Source organism: Lygodium microphyllum, chromosome 30 (genome assembly GCF_053477565.2).
Source record: "Lygodium microphyllum isolate KBCC chromosome 30, Lygodium_microphyllum_v1.1.10, whole genome shotgun sequence".
Lineage (NCBI taxonomy): Eukaryota > Viridiplantae > Streptophyta > Polypodiopsida > Schizaeales > Lygodiaceae > Lygodium > Lygodium microphyllum.
This window is the reverse complement of record NC_141164.1, coordinates 11,896,525-11,908,953: the sequence shown is the minus strand read 5'-3', so window position 1 is coordinate 11,908,953 and position 12,429 is coordinate 11,896,525. Positions and strand designations below refer to the sequence as shown.

Genomic DNA, 12,429 nt, shown 5'->3' with positions numbered 1-12,429 from the left:
GAGACTCTGCGTGCGTGTGTGAGTGCGTGCATCCACGCACGCGTGTGTATGCATGCACGTGTTTGCATATGCACATTGAGGCCTTGCCATGGTAAATGTGCTTCCTTTGTCATATCCTTAGCCACCCTATAATTTAAGATTAGATTCAATGCTAGATGTGCTTAACTAGGGATTCCAATTACATATGCTTTGGTCAATTGCCATTTAATGCCACAAGCGTCACTAATAAGATATGGTGCCTACATGTGGTTTTATGGCCCAAAATACTCTTATCACTTGAAGCATGGCTTACTAAGGGTATGAGGTGCACTCCACTTTTGTTATTATGTGCTTTGTGTGGACCTAGCTAGTAGTTGGCCTTACTTGCACAAAGCAGGAATCCAAATGGTGCATCAATGTTTGAACTTGAAACAACTTTTTTTAAATGTGAATGTTTATGTTATTGCATTGGGCTTTGTCATACCAACAAGAAGTCTTGGTCTATGATGAGATGTCTATTGCCAAGACCTTTCAAGAGCATCTTGCAACAATGCTCTTGTAGCCATAGTAGGTACAAAGCTCCCACTCACCCCAAACTATGAGTCTAGGCTACATGACTTTTTGGACGACGCAATTGTCCCAATTGACTCTAGGCAAGCACTAGTGATGGATAGACCCTTGTCAAGTCTAGAGGAAATCAAACGAGTTTTGTTTAGCCTTAAAGCAGGGAAGTCACCAAGCCTAGACAGCCTTCCACTAGAGGTCTATCAAAAGTTGTGGTCAGTTTGTGGAGCAAATTTAGTGGCCATGCTCAACTACATCAAGCAATTTGGTTGTATGCCCTACTATATGAATCAAAGTATCATCAAGTTGATTCCAAAGTCTCATGACTACACTAACGTCTCCAACTAGAGGCCACTTACCATGTTGAACTATATGAATCAAGGTATCACCAATTTGATCCCTAAGTCTTAGGACTACACTAAGGTCTCCAACTAGAGGCCACACCAATTTGATCCCTAAGTCTTAGGACTACACTAAGGTCTCCAACTAGAGGCCACTTACCATGTTGACTTCTACAAGGTGCATGCCAAAGACTTGGCTCTCAAGGTTAAGCACTTGTTTGCCGAAGTAATTTAAGGGAAACAATTCAACTTCATCCATGGGAGAAGAATTCATGATGGAGTGTTGCATCTAATTTTCTATATCAAATATGCCCTCAACTCACAAGCTAATTTTGTCCTGATCAATATGGACTAGGAAAGGCATATGATAGGATCAATTGATCCATCTAGGCAGACCTCTTGACAACAAAGCCATGTCTTCATTAACTTATTGGCTATCCTCTTCAAGGAGGTTGCACCTTCAATAAGCATCAATGGTGCTTTGACTACCCCCTTCACCCTACGTGGGTCTATTAGACAAAGTCACCCCCCTAGCTCTCTTGTTTTTTGCTCTCATTACCGAGCCTCTCTTTTGAAAAACCAACTAGTGTATCCAACTTGGCACCATTAAGGGACTTCCTCTCCTGGATGGGTTTCAAACTATTATATAATTCTTTGCCAATTATAACGCCATAATTGTCGAAGCCAATAGAGTCTCAATCTCCAAGGTGTTGGTGTTATATTCTTGATTCTCTCAACTCTCTACTTCTAAAGTTGATCAACCTAAGACTAAGCTCTTCTACCTCTCTTAGAAGGAACCAAAGCTATGGATTTTCCAATTGGGCTTAAAGGTGGTTAATCCTAGAGAAACGTTGTGATACCTCGAGGCCCCTATTGGAGTCGGTGTGTCTCTAACACAAGGGTTTAACCACAAGAAGTTGGCCTTGTCAAGGGCCCTACTTAAACAAAAGTATCTACACATGGAAGGACATCTAGGATAAGCAACAAAACTATTGGTATCCAAAGGAAATTAGGTTGAATCACTACAAGCTCAGTGATAGTGAGGCCAACTGCCTTGTTGAGGTAACCCACATAAGAAGAGAGAACTCATCTTCCTCCATAGTAACTTGTAAGTATTTGATCACAAAGACCTTGGCAACCTGGCTAGTAAACAGCTTTGCTTCCATAAGTCAATGCACGACCTTTCTCCTCAATCATTTACAATCTTACTCAATCTACAACAAAAACGGAAAAGGGAGTTTGCAATTGCTAGCACATATATGTGGAAGAGAAGAGCTAAAAGAATTTGGAGGGCAATGCCCTTATTCAAGCAAAGTACATTATGATGTGAGTCAATCCAAAAAATATAATCCTCTTCATACTAGGTCGACTAAAAGAATTCAAGTCTTCCCTCTCTATTCTTTTTATAGAGTCAAGCTAGATCAAGTTACTACTTAGGGGCAACTAAGATAAGAATTACTCACAATTTTAAGACCTCTTAGACCAAAACACTAGATATTTAAGCTTTTCCATAGGAAGCTAAGTAACATGGCCTAATGCCTCTTTGCATCCAAGGGAAGTTGTAATCTCTAGGCCTTTTTGAGCAATATTAACCACACATTGTAAATGGTAAGTCTAATATAGTATTAAGATTGTGAATCAAGTTGTTCCAAAAGATTAGGCATTGAATCAATTGGACTTTAGCTAATAGTTGAGATTCTAAAGCCCTTGATAAACTAAATTGAAAGTGCAAAAATCATAATTGAAGCTTACAACTTGAATGAACACATGAAAATTAGTAGTTCCAAGATCCAACCTAACAAACACAAGTTATGTAGAACAAGTCAAAAACTTTGTAAATTTTTTTTGTTATTTCTTGGGCCATATTCATAAGAGTTTGTGGAGGGGTGACCTTTTGAGATAGCAATACAATGCTTCAAAACGTGTCAATTACCCATGCTATTCATCCAACCTCATGAGGATAGTTATAAATGCAACCAGTGATGTCATGTGTTGATGATTTGCCATTGGGAATTTAGGCCATGGTAATCGATCAAATGGTTGTGCAATGTGCAACCTGTACACCCATCCTCCATATATTCATACTATCAAAGACATTATCTACTCAATCAAGGTGTTTGTTTGCCTTCTCTAAATCCACCCTTGAACCAATACAATTTTTAGCCCCATCTAAACTCTAAAACCAATCTTCCACTAGAAAATTTTGACCTTACCGATTGAGTCAATACCTTTTGGGTAAATCTAAGTGGTCAAGTTTCGCCTCAATCAAAGAAGAGTCAAAGGATTGTTGACATTGTGTTAGAGACACCCCCAATGGTAGAGTGGGTGGAGTCGTGCCAGCTGTAGAGTGGGTAGAGACACCCCACCTTTGGGGGACAAGGCTGGGATGAAGCCCAGCCAACTATTGTAATAATGCTTTTTATCCTTTTAAAGGACTAATGAAACAATAAGCACACATCTAATATGCAACATTGGAGAATATTAGCCCCCCCATTTAAGGTTGTAGCTCACATATTTTGCCTTCTTCGGCGGCACGGCGCTGCTCAGCCATTTTGAGCCAGATGCAGACGGCGGTGAAGCTGACGGTGAGACTGAAGACGCCGCTGGCGAGGCCGATTCCTGCGATTTCCAGCAGCGACAGGGTGTGACCACCACCTTGACCGTCAGATGAAGAAGAATAAGAAGAAGAGGACGACGACGACGACGACGACAAGGGGTACCCAGAAAGGCCCTTGTTGCCATCGAAGGAGCTGGCGTTGAACCGGGGACCGCCAGTAAACCCATAGGACAACACGCCCGGGATGGCCCCCGACAGCCCATTATCGGACACGTCCAGCACCTGAAGCCTCTGGAGGAGGCCCAGCTCGTCCGGTATGCTACCGCCGAGCGCGTTCCCGTGCAGGTCCAGGGTGTTGAGGTAGCTGCAGTTGGCGAGCGCCGCTGGTATCCCGCCAGTGAGCCGGTTGACGGACAGGTTGAGGGCCACCAGGTTGGCCAGCCGCCCGAACGCCACTGGTATCTCGCCGGTGATTCGATTGGCCGAGAGATCCAGGGAGCCCAGCGCTGCGCATCTCCAGAGTTCCGGAGAGAGGACCCCGCCCAGGCCGGATGCCCGCAGCTGCAGCGACACCACTCTGTCGTCGTCGCACGTCACCCCCGCCCAAGACGAGATGCTGCCGTTGCAGACCCGCCGGCGCCGTCCAGCCGCCCCCTGGTGTGAAGCGAACCCCCACGACCCCAGCGCGTTCTGCGTGTCCTGCACCGATGCCTTGAAGCCAGCCAGACACGCGTAGTCGTCCTCCACATCATCTGGCCGGGCTGGCAGAGCCGCCCACAAAAGACAACCAGAAAGTAAGAGGAAGCTGAAAGGAAAGTGCAGCCTCGTCTCAGGCATCAGGGCAAGCTCCCACCGAGAGAGAGAGACAGTCTGTGTGTGTGTGTGTGTGTGTGTGTGTAATCTTAGTTGCAATATTCAGAATCTTCTAGACAGGAGATCATGATTTATGAAGACCGAATTTCTGCCTCCAGCTCTTCTTTACCATTCTGTTCCTATCGTCTTTCTCCGGACGGCGGGCACTGGACACATCTGTCTCTTGTTTCGAGGTCCTGCAAGCATGAAGAAGCCGAGAGGATGACAATGACTGCCATCAGACGAGTTCTCAGTGCTCTGAGTACATACTCTCGCTCACACGCGCAGAGAGAGAGAGAGAGAGAGTCTCGAGCTCTCTCTCTCCCCCCCCAGTGCGTGTTCAGGCCTCAGGCTCCCAGAGACTGGAAGAGAGGACGGTACACAAGTACGCACACTCATCGCATTATAGATCAGCTCAGTCCTCATGATAGCTCATCACGAAAACCAATGGGACTTTCAAAACCAATTGGCAATGGTTAAGGGACATGTCACATTGGGACCTTGAAAGCCCTCAAAGTTGAAGGTTGCAACACCCTTCAAAGGGGTTTTGACCCTTCTCCAGAAGATTAATAACTTATATGACATTCAAAATAAACGCTTTTCATAAGAATGACTTTCAACAATTGAAGTGTGAAACTTTTATTATCTTTTTAAAAAAAGTTAAAAAATAGAATCAACATTAAGATAGAAATGTAAAAAATTTTACATTTTTCAAAAGAAGGGTGCATTTTGATGAAAGCCTTCAAATAAAATTTTAAAATCTAATAATAATAATACTTTTAATTTTGAAGATTGAAAATCTTCATTGATTAATAATTATAGTCTATAGATATTCTTTTAATTGTTGTATAATGACTTGAGTCTGTATGTACAACAACAACTCACCTCTTGAAATTCTGATGGTCTCATCTACAAAAATCTTTTTCCAAATCCTCTTTCCCATTTTTCAAATTATTTTCTTATTTTCTTTTCTCTCTATCTCATAGTTCACTCACTCACTCTCACTCACTCACACACACACACACACACACACACTCTCTCTCTCTCTCTCTCTCTCTCTCTCTCTCTCTCTCTCTCTCTCTCTCTCTCTCTCTCTCCAAATTGAGACAAGCTGCAACCAGCATTGGGCGAAGTTGATATTTGCAAACCTTAGAGGCCAGGGCAGCAGACTAGCAGCCTCTTCAAGCTTAAAAACTCAATCAGGACAGAGGTCTGCATCGACTCAATCCTGAGCGGTGAGAATGTAGTCTGCGAGTCTCTCTCTCTCTCTCTCTCTCTCTCTCTCTCTCTCTCTCTCTCTCTCTCTCTCTCTCTCTCTCTCTCTCTCTCTCTCTCTCTCTCATAATTAACTCCAACACTCGGCCCTAGGGTGGCTTGGCGACTCGCAGAGTTGCAAGGCTCCCAAGTCCATGAGTCCCTCTCTCTCTCTGGTGCACAAATCGGGTGTTGTATGCACACGTAGTGAGCGCCGAAAGGTCCCCAAGAACAAAAGAACTCTACTTTTGCACAAAAAACAAGAGAGAAGACTTGCACGACATGAAGCAAAAGACTAATTGGGTACAATCTCCCCTCATGCCTTGTGTGAGCACTCCACAAAGCATGTATTTGATATATTATTGATCTCCAAGCTCAAAAAATAGCCCAATTTACAATTAGCATGCTTTAGCTTTTGTGTTTACTTTTGTCCCACTAAAGAATTAAAGCTATTGGACGCCCAAGGAGTCAGACGGTGCCCAAATACAATGTCCAATACAAATATTTAAATCGTGCACCCATGCACATACAAAATAATAAATAAATGACAAGTGCTTCAATAAATAAGCATGTCAAAATAAATATTGACGCCACGCCTAAGATACTCGCCCATCAAAAATGATAATAACTTGAATACACGCTATCGCCTAGTGCTTCCCAAGGTATCTAGTACCTAAGAATGCAGCCTTGATGCGATAATGTATAGAAATAGTATGTAAATTCAATTCTTTGACCAATTTTGCAGAAATGAAGTCGTGTGTGCTCCAATCATCATGTAAAACAGTCCTTTTTTTACCATGCACAAGACATTTCATCGTTAATAAAGAACGGGGATTTGGCATACCTGGTAAAGTATCTGAAGTAGTACCAATGTAGTCATCGTCTTCCGTAAAATCTGGCATTTATTCATGTTCTTCATCTTCTGTTGCTCCCAAATAATTGATATGAACAATTGGCTTTTTGGATTGACAATTCGCGGCTAGATGTCTAGGTTGATGACATTTGTAACAGACTATGGGTTTGGCTTTAGATACATTATTGGTAATAGTAGGAAGTTTAGGAATGTTGGGATTTGGCTGGAGAGATGGCTTAGGGTTTGGATTTGTGTTTGATGGTAAAGCAGGTGGTCGTGTCCAAGATTTACGAAATGAAGATGGAAGGAAACGACTTTGATTGAATCTTCGAAAATTTGAATTGAATTGTTTTGAACCAAAGTTACCATTAGTTTGAAATTGTTGTGGTTGCTTCTCTCATCCTCGGATTTTGTCTTCAGTGTCATGGGCCAAGGAAATTGCATCTTTGAGAGCCGTTGGCTTGAACATGTTGACCTCTGCATAAAAATGTCCAAGTAAGCCAGACATAAACTTGCGTTTATGGGTTGCCTCATGTACATCTTCAAGCATTCATAGTTGCAATAAAGCATTCCAAAAACGCTCGATATATTGTGAAATAAGCTCACAATCTCTTTGTTGCAGAAGATCCCATTGTTTGATTGCCTTTTCATGGAATTGGGGTGGAAGGAAATTCTGCAAAAAATTCTTTTGGGAAGTCTCCCAAGTAGTAGGACAATCAATGCTCTTGCAGATTGACTGATAAAAGCAAGTACAGTCTTTCCATCGCGTGACCCATTGAAAGTACAAAATTTGAAATTTCTTTTACTTATCTTTGTTTCTTTCCAAATAGATTGCGCTTCAAGTGTTGCATCGATCGTACATCATATAAGATCTTCAGATTGTGGTCCATCTTGGTCGATGAGTAGATTGTTGCAGATTGGCCAATTAAGCTTGCAAGGTTTGACATGTTGCAGATTGGCCAATTAAGCTTGCAAGGTTTGACATGCTCTTCGTTCCTCTTGAAGCTACATCATAATCAAATCCAGTTTTTGCTCCATCGTTGGTTCCGGTAGGTCACCTTCAGCCATAAAATCTTCCATGGTTTGATTGGACATCCTACAAAATTCCAAAATACCTCAACACTCGAAATCTTATTAGCGGGATTAGCGTAGCTCAAAATCGGGTTTATAAGGCTTATTTTTATTTTTTTCCCTTTATGGCTTTTTATAGTATTTCTCCTTTGTGGATGCAGAATTTGATATCACGGTAAGATAATCTTGCGTGTAGACTGTGTGTTACAAACTGTTTGCTCGAATCTTGCTCTGTCAGTCCACAGGTGTGAACAGGGGCTTCCAAAGAGTTGAAGACAAGTTCGTGTTTAGCCCAGTGGTGGGAACTGCCGCTATGGAAGAGAGTTGAATCTTGACTTTTGTGACTTAGTAAGTTGGAACTTAATAGGCTCAAAGCTTCAAGCTTTAACTAGTCGTTTTTTTTAAAACGATGTGTAGAAGGGCCGTTTACTGACGCCGCCTTCTCTCATGACATCCTCTTGCCACGATTTGACAAATCGATTAAGCTTAAGCAAAGCTAAGCTTTTCTTTAAGCTTAAAGCTAATATTAATGAAGTTTCTTACTGTTCTTCTCTGAGATTAAAAACGTCTTGATGAAGGAGCTTCCCGCGTGGTCCTGCGCCTGCAGAGGCCGGTCCTTCGCGATCTGAGTGCGTAGCACGGGGCTCTTGACTGCCAGGAACACGCTGGTATTGACGGATTGCCACAAGACTGACTGTAGAGCTCGATCATTCTAGGAGCTCTGCCTCCACGCAAGATGGTAAGCGATTGGAAGCTCTCGATCTCAGCTTCGCTCTGATACCACTGCTGGATAGATCGGATGCTGTATGCGTGCATAGTGAGCATCGAAAGGTCCCCAAGAACAAAAGAACTCTACTTTTGCACAAAAAACAAGAGAGAAGACTTGCATGACATGAAGCAAAAGACTAATTGGGTACAATCTCCCCCCATGCCTTATGTGACCGCTCCACAAAGCATGTATTTGATATATTATTGATCTCCAAGCTCAAAAAATAGCCCAATTTACAATTAGCACGCTTTAGCTTTTGTGTTTGCTTTTGTCTCCCACTAAAGAATTAAAGCTATTGGGTGCCCAAGGAGTCGGGCGGTGCCCAAATACAATGTCCAATACAAATATTTAAATCGTGCGCCCCTACACATACAAAATAATAAATAAATGTCAAGCGCTTCAATAAATAAGTACGTCAAAATAGATATTGGCGCTACGCCTAAAATCCGCGCCCATCAAAAATGATAATAACTTGAATACACGCTATCATCCAGTGTTTCCCAACGCCACCGCTGCTTACTCTACACATCAACTGAAGCATTCACAATTGTTAGAAAATAATAAAATTAAACCGACAAAACTGAATACCTAGGCGCAATCTTGAGCTACAAAATAAATAAATTGGTTAGAACTCAATCCTAACCTTAATTTATTACGAGTGCGCACTCTAAACTCATAAATGTCTATTAATTTAAATATGTATTTTATGGAATCACCCACTATGGAATCACCCACTTACACATTAAATTAACAAGACACCCGAAAAGGACAGGTGTCCCCATCGACTTTTCGCACAAGGAATCCACCTTGTGTGTGAGCCAGGCAATAAATTTTACGGATTCCATCGTGGAATATGCCTCCTAGCATCTCTCTCTCTCTCTCTATCTCTCTCTCTCTCTCTCTCTCTCTCTCTCTCTCTCTCCCCCTCCTTAGAGCAGCTCGCCTTTTTATCATCTGTCGATTGATTGGCATGTGCCATGCACTGCGCAGGCTTTGAGACGCAAGAGAGGCAAGCGAGTCACTATGTCAAGTGATGTGGTGGCTGGCCGACACTAATACCTCACGATTCACCCAAACTCCATTACGAGCGTTGGGCAGGCACTAGTATGGCATTGATGCATTAGTATAGGATCTTATTAAGGGTCAAATTCATAGGAGAAAGTGCTAGTTATGCGCATTACAAAAGACTTAGCCGCACATGAGAGAGAGAGAGAGAGAGCAAGAGAGACGAGGTCTTCATCAGTGTGTTGACAATTGCAAGTAGCATTTGCCACCATCAAGCACCCAACCGCCTTGGAGGCTCACACTCACTACTATTGAGAGCCAGTCTAATGTTTTCAGCTATATTCAAGAGCCTGCAGCATTCGTCGTTGAGTACCTCTCTCCCTTCTCGAATCCTTTGAGGAGCTGACGTTGAGCCTCGAGGCTCACAAGCAGCACTTGCAACACCTAATCAACATCAGTCTTCGTGTATAGCCTCAGTGCCCACCTCTCTCATGTGTCTACAAACTGCCATCGTGTGTCTTGTGTGTTTGCAGACTACTGCCATAGTTTGTCTATTATTAGAATGCAACAAAGACCACAAGGTCAATCCTACCTACTCCAATCGTTTACATCTGTATCAATGTATGATAGGACTTGTACCTCATCACTAAGCTATTTGTTTTCCACTCAGGTATGTCTCAACTCAGCTTATTTCACCTCAAGGCTCAATCTATTCCATATTCAGGCATGTTTGGAATCAGCTTATTTCAGTCTTAGATTTTATGACTTGCAATTTTTCTGATTCTAACCAAGTTAAATAAATCAGACTGGCTTTGCAATTAAACTTTTTGTTTCACTTAGTCTCTAATCATTTGAGTTGTGTTTAAATGCATAGACTAACCAATTTCCTATTGCTAATTCAAGTGTCAGGTGTTTGGTGTGATTATGAGGTGGTTTTGCTAATTTTTTTCTAATCATTTGATTGTGTATTTAGATGCGTAGATTAACTAGTTTCATGTCACTTTTTAGGATTTTGGTGTGATTACTAGGTGTTTGTGCTAATTTTTGTGTGATCATTTGAGTTCAATCTAAATGTTTCTTGAAGGCCTGATTTTGTGAGATCATGTAAGCAGTTTGTTAGCTTCAAAGTGTTGATCTTTCCAAAGTTTCATGTTTGCTTTTTGGTTGTATCATGTTCTTTGGGTTGGTGAATGCCACATTTTCAGAGATCATGTTACCATTTGGCTTCATGTTTTTCAATTGTTAGATGTTGGAGTTATCTTGCTTATAGAACCTAGTCTTATTGTTGTGCTCTCTATTCTACAATTTCATCCACACTATTAAATTTATCAAAATGTAAAGAAGGGAGTGGATGTATATGCATATCGAGTGTTGCATTTGTTTACGTTATTTATTTACATATTTATTGATTGTATACATGTTAGTTTTAAAGTCTTATTAGCATGTCATTTTAGGATGGGAAGGCCTAAAAAGGATAAGCGTCAAAGATTGCTTGAGCAGATCGGGATTACTTTTCCAAATGCACAATGTGTAGAGAATGAAAGTGCAGATTGTATTCTCAATGCGAAAAAGAGATTATATGTTTGTAGCTATGTATCCTCATGGAAGCTTCTTTATCCTTGGGCATATTCAATCTTGGATGAAGAGGGAAAAGAGAGAGTGAAGTGCTCAATGTGCACTTCATTGAACATGCCAAATCCTTTTGGAGGAAAAGGGAGCACTACCATTCAAAAGCAAGCATTGGCTATCCATAATGCCTCCAAGTCGCATAAGTTAGCAGTTTAGCACAAAAGCTTTATGGGGGCTGGTGAAAATGTAAAGCATATTAAAAAGCATGTTGAACTTATGGCAGACAATGAGAAGTGTAGAATTATTAGTGTTATCTCTCTAACACAAACTATTTTTTGGCTTTTTATACATGTGAACTCCTTGTTAGGCACACCCAATGGGTGTGTTTGGGGTTCAAGTCCCCTTGAGTTTAGGTTTGTAATGGCACGATGAAGTGAATTTACAAGGAGTGTTTTACGTCTATTTAGAAGCCTCGTTTTTTTTACATGTAGAACCCTTGCAAGACTTCAATAATCAAATGTGGTTTCCTCTATATATTATTCATGACAACATATGGTAAGGCGGGTATAAGGGTAAATCTTAGGTACCCTTTGTACCTTAACTCCATAGCTTGAAACCTTTTGTATATCCCATCATGCACTAATGGGAAAGCTTATGAGCGATGTTTTGTCTTGATTGTTTCAAGACAATTTGTGGGTAAAGCACAAGAGATCACTTTTGATGAATGTACATGGTTAGCAAAGGCTTTTATTTAGAGGTTGATAATCAACTTTGATGAAAGGTTTCAAGATCATCATTCGTTTAATGCATCAAAGTTATTTTCTCCTAAAAACTATCCCAAGGATCCACAAATTCGAGGCCAATTAGTTCAACAACATCTTTCTCAGCTTTGCAAGAAATTTGGTAAAGGAGAGAGGCCTTTGATTCAATTGCAGCAATGTGAAGGTGAGTTACAAAGATTTGTTCTATATCTCTTTGAATCCTATTCCTCAAAGGGACTTCTCGAAGCTTGGAGACAATGTGGTGGGCAAGTAGAATGGATGCAGATGTTTCCCACTTTGTACAAGTTATGGCAGATTGTGGTAGTCCTACCTGCAAGTTCAACTGCTTGCGAAAGAGGGTTTTCAAAATAGAATCGTGTTAAAAGTGATGAGAGATCATGTTTATATCTCACCACTTTAGATATGCTCATGTTCATGTCTGTTTCTTCTCCAGAAAACATAGAAAAAGTAGATTGGGATTTGATTTTTGAGGTATGGAAAAATATGAAGGTGAGACGCACTCAAGCTTTAGGGGCATCATAAGAAGTAACAACAATGACTTTTTGATATCATACTATGTCATGAGCACCAAGAATTTTTTGTAATCAATTTAACATCTTATTGGTAGCTTGCCTAAATTTTATATAATATGCAATGTACATGCCCTCTTATTAGTGCTACAACAATAGAAAGTTTTTGTAATGATCTTTAACATTGTGTTGGCAGCTTGCCTAAATTTATATGATATCAAATATATGTGTTCTCTCTTTTTCATGTATTTAAGTCTATTTGTAAGTGCTTTAAAAAGATTTTGATATAAATAATAGCTATTTTTTGGTAAGTATTATATGTAA

At 41.0% G+C, this 12,429-nt stretch overlaps 1 pseudogene; it reads right to left on the bottom strand.

The window, feature by feature from the left end:
- Positions 1-2,719: 2,719 nt before the first annotated feature.
- LOC148009556 (receptor-like protein 44 pseudogene) lies at positions 2,720-4,669 on the bottom strand (annotated as a pseudogene).
- Positions 4,670-12,429: the final 7,760 nt, after the last annotated feature.